At 41.4% G+C, this 6,000-nt stretch overlaps 1 protein-coding gene across 11 annotated transcripts in view; it reads left to right on the top strand.

Moving 5' to 3' along the window:
* The first annotated feature begins 531 nt into the window (after nucleotides 1-531).
* CEP170 (centrosomal protein 170) overlaps nucleotides 532-6,000 on the top strand; it is a 124,002-nt gene continuing 118,533 nt past the window's right edge. For 10 of the 11 annotated variants that reach the window (XM_004756796.3, XM_004756795.3, XM_004756794.3 and 7 more), the window contains exon 1: nucleotides 532-664. The gene's annotated coding sequence lies outside the window, so the exon portion shown is untranslated. Of the gene's footprint in view, nucleotides 665-893; nucleotides 1,103-6,000 lie in introns of those variants that run through there. The other variant, XM_013058420.2, reaches the window with a different exon arrangement.

Below are 6,000 nucleotides of genomic sequence, written 5' to 3'. Positions count from 1 at the left end.
GGTTGGTCCTTGAGTCTTCTCAAGGACACAAATAACAAGCTCGTCGTCTTTCAGCCGCGACCATTTGCCAAAACAGCCAAATAAATTCTCAAGAAAAAGAAGCTGTAAATCTCCCAAACAACCTAGAGTTTGAAGGCATCCGACACTACAAATCCTAGCATGCCCAGCAGCGAGACTTCCACTTGGAGTTGGCGCACTGCCCTCTGGGAACTGTAGTCCTTTTCAGTTGCAGTCCCGGCTACCGCCAGCGTCCTCTTCATTGTTCAAGCAGGACTTTGGAGCACGCCTGCGCAATAGGCAGCTGGAGAAGCCTTTGGGTGAGACCCTCCGCACAGTCCCTTTTCATTGTCTGCGTTTGGCGCCTGCGCAGTAAGAGATCGTTGGGACTGGGCCGGCTGAGGGGATAGGGCCGGGTTCCTCGCCCTTTCCTCAGGCGCCTGCGCACTGGGCGGCCGCTCTTTGCCGTTACCGCTATGTGCGGGGCGTGTGTGGAATAACGTTATTGCCCAGCGGCGCTCAGGGCCGGGAGATCGACCCGAGCGGCAGCTACGACGACGACAGCGGCGACGACGACGACGGGGTGGGGGGAGGACGGCGTGCGAGAGACTCACGGGACGCGACGCGCCCCGCCTCCCCCGTCCGGTCCCTCTCTCAGCGGTGAGGGGTAAGTGATGCGCTCCGCTGCTCGGGTTAGGCGCTGCCGCGCTGCCGCCGCTGCTTCCCTCCATCCTCCCGGGTTTGCAGCGGCGGCTCGGGGCGCGGCCCGGGTTGCTGGGCCCGGCGGCGAAGGGGGCGCTCCCCCGCTGCTCCACGCGGCGCCCCCCCCCCAACCCGGGGCTCCTCGGGGCCGCCCCTCCCCTCCCCCACCCGGCCCCCCAGCCCCAGCCCCACCCGCCGTCCCTCCGGGCCCTTGGCCGCCTCCTCTTCCCGAGAATGTCTTGAACCCTTTGCAGCGCGCTCTCGGCTTTGTGCAGCCCTCCCCCTGCGCCGGAGCCGCTCGCTCCGGGTGCGGGCGGAGCACTGGGGGGAATGGCTGCGCTGCAGCTGCGGAAGGGATGTTTCCCCGACCGGAGCCGCTAACAGTGCCGGGCCTCCTGGTGAGGTTGGTTTGGGGGATGTGGGGCGGCTTGTGGGAGGGGGGGTGGAGGTCCGGCCAGGCGCCCTCTGGACGCGGTTGGAGGGCGTGGAAGACGTGGTGTCACGCACCCTGCCAGGCGACTGCACCCGCGCTGGCTCCGGCTCCGTAGTAAACCCGGGGGAGGCGAGAGTGGCTTCCTGTCGGCTTCATTGTCCTGAGATTCAAATGTGGGGTTTTGGTGTGCTTCCCTTCGTTTTATGCCTGACACAGGGCGGGAAGACGTGGGATTTGTGTCCTAAGTTATGGAACCCCGGGGTGGGGGTAGGTCGAGGGGGCGGGAAGGGTGGTGTTTAGTAGGGCTGTAGGGATTTATTTGAAGAATGTGAGCCCTGGAAGACAGGGACGGTGCCTGTCCAAGCATTGCCAAGGTGATAAACACGACATGACTAGATGGCTCTGAAGACTGGACTTAGCAGGGACTCGACGACGAGGCTGTTGTGTAGCAAGGAAATGAACCAGCAGAATTGTTTTTTCATTGGGTGGGTAACGCGTTCACGTTCCTAAGGGAATAGACTAGGCTCTATCTTTCGGTTTTGTTTTTTGAGCAGTCAAAACAAAAAGCGAGCCGGGTACATTTCCGTTTCTGAATTTGTTTATTCATGCTTTCCTTCTCTTAATGAAAATTCACTCATTTGGGAGAAATGTGGTGGGGCAGATGATCGTTGATTCAAAAATGCATCTTTTAAAATGATTTCATCTTGAGCTCTCAATGCTTACAACCGTTTGCTGGCGTTAAGACAAGCGGAAGAAAGAATGAAGCAGGATGGGGAGGAGCAGGTGGAGGGATAATGGGGGAGGCGAGTTACATTGTGAATACTGTATCTAGATCGTCACTGACACAACCCCAGCTGGGTGTGTTTCAAAAATTTAGTAATTCAGTTGCAAGGTACAAATGATTTTCTATTTTTCTACCATTACTTTTAAAAAAAGTAAAACCAGTGCTGTTTTGCATCCTTCCTAACTTTGTGGATATCATAGGATTTTGGTGTTTTAAAACTCAAGAATCTAAGTGCACTTGACATAGAGGAAGACACTGAAACGTGGAAAGTTAACCGAATTGTCTGTCCAAGCGTCACTGCTGTTGAAAAGCAGAGCCCGATAAAACCAAGATCTGTTCCTCCAGTGGACTCTTTTGGTTTGGTCCCTTAGTCCCCCTAGCCTGTGAAAATTTGTGGAAAGCTTCTCTACGTGCTCCTTGAGTTGGCCTTAACAATCCAGTTCATTGATACCCCTAGTCATATTAATCTAGTCCTTTTCCTTGTGATGCAAAAATAATTCTACTGAAGTGGAACTTTGTAATTATAAATTAACTTACAGTATAAGGAAAGGTGTTCTAACATGGGCTTTTCACACTTGATCTTAACCAAAAGGCCAAGAGGCGATAACATGGGCTTTTCATAAGAAAAAAACTTTTGGAAGTTTTTCCCTACTACTTATTAGTAAGCATATTTTAATATTATGTCATGATATTCAGTAGTATTTTATGGCATGATGAACTCTGTAAGCTCTGTTAAAAGTAAAATTCCCTTGTAACAAGAACCTGTGAAGTTCATTTTTCTTCAGTGAATTACATTATTCTCCGATTAACTTTTGAGGGAAAAAAAAATCTAACTTTTTATCAAAATTTGTTTTTTCATTTAATTGCTTTTGACAGAGTGCTTTTTTTGCTTCATAATCTTACCCTTTAATTCTACTTTGCATTTTAGTAGACTTTTTAGAAAGAATTTATTAATATGCCCTTTTAAATTTTAGCTTACTTAAAAATAACTAAATTCAGCATGTGGAGTTATATTAAATCAAACTTTAAATGTATTTTGTTGGTAAATTTCATTGTTCTCAATTACTTTGTAAATAACCACTGCATGTTTTCTATCTTAGCCTTAGAATAATGACATTTATACTATAAAGTTATCATATATTATGCTCACTAATGCAAATATTAAAGTGTTTTTAAAAATTCTATGCTTAGTGATTTATTTTATTCCAAGTGTCAGTTTTTTTTTCAGTTACAAAACAGTGAAGTTTTATTGTTGCATCTGATAGTAATCAGATACCACTCATCTAGTACTGAATACTGCCTATGTTTAAACTTGTTAACATTTTTTATTCAGCAAAATTATACTCCCATAAAATAATTTTTAGTATTTGAATTTGTAATGATTGATTTTGTTCTCTATCGTGAACATTGGGGTTTTAAGCAGTGTCCTATTCAAATAACTAACAGACAGCAATGTACTGAATGGCCAACTAAAATATCTGTACAGTTGCAAATTATTATGGAAGTATAACAAAAAACAACTAGATGCCATCTGAAAAATCCTTGGTGGGTAGATAATATGGAGGAAAATGTTGAGTGTTGCTATGTTTCAGTAAGAAATGAATTTCTTCTGATGGGGAGAAACTCAGACCATCCTTATTTCATAAACTTACGTTAATAACCAAGATTTCCAATAATCAACTACCCTTGGTGAAATGGGATTTAATTTATTTACTTAAATTTTTTGAGGGACTGAACTAGCCAGCCTGGGCCATACTAAAGAATAAGACATCTCTCTGGTAGTAGAATTGATTAAACTAGACAGATAATCTAGTCTAGGTAAATGATTATGCAAGAGTATATCTATGTTCTACTTTTTTTGGCCAAAATGAATGACATGGTCCATATATACTGAAGGACCTCTTTTATGTCAAAGGTAGAAAGGAAATGAACAAAAGCAAGGTTAAAGAAAACCTTAAAAAATTACTTACCTACAAATAGGGATTGTACAGAACATGAAAGTGGAAAAGAATCTCAAGTATGTGTTGCTTAGGTTTAAGAAACAATTTGAGACATAGCAGAGAATGTCATTATTTGCTTATATCAATAAGTAATAAGTAATATAGAATATTACCCTTTGGAACATGATACTTATTGAATAAATGACTAATATCCACCATGTCTTGAAACCTACTGTGTCAGGCAGTGCATATGCCTGTGTGTGTGTGTGTAATTCATGCAGTAATCTTGTATATAAGGTATAAATTTACACATTTAAATTTGAGAATATTTGAAGCCTAGAGTTAGTGAATAATTTTGTCTCTCTCTCATGCATTACTAAGTGGTAGTCCCTATAACTGAACCTTTGTCTTTTTGACAAAAGCCCAGATTCTTTCCACTCATCCTTTTTGGTAAATTAAGAAAGCAAACTATACTCTTTGCTGATTCACAAAATTTTAGAATTAGAGGAGACCTTACAGTTACCTGGTGCAGTGTACCTTCTACTACTGCTCATATCCCTGAGGCCTTACTGAGTCCAATTTCTCTAATAACAACACTTACATGAACAAAGAGGCATAGGATGTCTCATTTAGCTTCTGGAAAGTACAATAGCAAGATCATAATTAAATCGAGCTGGTGTCTGCTTTACTGTGTAACTGCTCCCCGTTGGTTATAGTTCTGTCATAAGAGGAAGATTACAATACAATACAATACAATAAGGTATTTCTTTGCTAGGTTTTAGCTTTTCTAAATTAAATACGATAACCTTACAACTTCATAGGTACTGTTTCCTTTACCTTTCTCATCAGTTGTCACCTAGATTTAGTTTTGTCAGTTCTGTTCTTTTTGTTGTGGTCTAGTTTTTATATTTAATTCTGTAATTATGATCTGAATGCAGTGTAGTAAAACTATCCCTTTCCTTAATTCAAGCTGTACACTTGTGTTTACAGTCTAAAATTGTGTTAATTCTTTAATAACAGTAATATCTTTGCTAGTTCTAAGCAAAGAAAAATGAGAGGAAAATGTTGTATGGCTTTTAAGTTATTGTTACGCAATTCAAGGGATTTGAGTTTCTATATTTCTTCTTTTCTAATGTTAAAATGACTCTCTTTATGAAATGATAGTTCTTAATGAATAAAAAGTTGGCAGTTATGTAGGTTTTCATTTTGTTTTTTTGAAAAATTGGAAACCACCAATTTTATATAGTCAACATAAGCCAGTGTCTTTTTTATTTTAAGATTTTTCCCATTCTGTATGTATACATAGATGATTTTTTGAACGTGTTAAACTTTAACCCTTTCAGATACCATCTCCTTTGATGTAGCTATGGTTAAAACTTGTTGAGATCTTCCATGAGTCTGTCATCCAAGGGATTAGTTTCCCTTCCTGGCTTTTAGACACTTACAAATTTAACAAGCCAGCCCTCTTATGTCTTCCTCCTGGCTGTGTACTGGATATAGCCGAGTACAGAGCCATGCAGATTTATAAATAGAGTAAATGTAACATAAATAAAATATGCTTGAGAAAAGAGGTGACACTAAGATAATGAAAACCATTTGAATGTTTTTTGTTTGCTTTTAATCAAGAAGACCATTATTTTCTCCAGTATGGAAGAAGTTGGTCAAAGCTTACAGTCTGTTGCATAATAATGGATAATTAGACAAAAATGAGTCAAGGAAGCATAGGCACAATGAAGAAAATGTGGAGTAAGTGGATAGACTGTGATGGGGAGACTGCTATTTTTCATTTGTTTCTAAGTAGTCCCTTAGATAGATCATTCAAATGGTTCAAAAAAATCAAGCAATTTTAAAAACAAATAATATGAAAAACCCTCCTACCCCTCACATTGTTGCTGAGTTAGCACGTTCCCTAATCCAATAGGTAACTTTTTATTATTTCTTCTGTATCATTCCAGTGAGTTTTTTTTTCCCAAAGTTAAGCAAATATATATTCTTAGCCTGCTGCCCATCTTTTATACAAAAGATAACCTCTTAAGACAACATACTGCGCCTTGAGAGTTACCATTTTAGGAGCAGTTAGGGAATACTGTCCTGTGAGGAGGCGACATTTAGCTGACACTTATCTTAGGTGAGGAAGTAAGCCA

This window comes from Mustela putorius, unplaced genomic scaffold (assembly GCF_011764305.1).
Source record: "Mustela putorius furo isolate JIRA1106 unplaced genomic scaffold, ASM1176430v1.1 tig00000785_pilon_pilon_pilon, whole genome shotgun sequence".
Classification (NCBI taxonomy): domain Eukaryota; kingdom Metazoa; phylum Chordata; class Mammalia; order Carnivora; family Mustelidae; genus Mustela; species Mustela putorius.
This window is presented reverse-complemented; position numbering and strand designations above follow the sequence as displayed.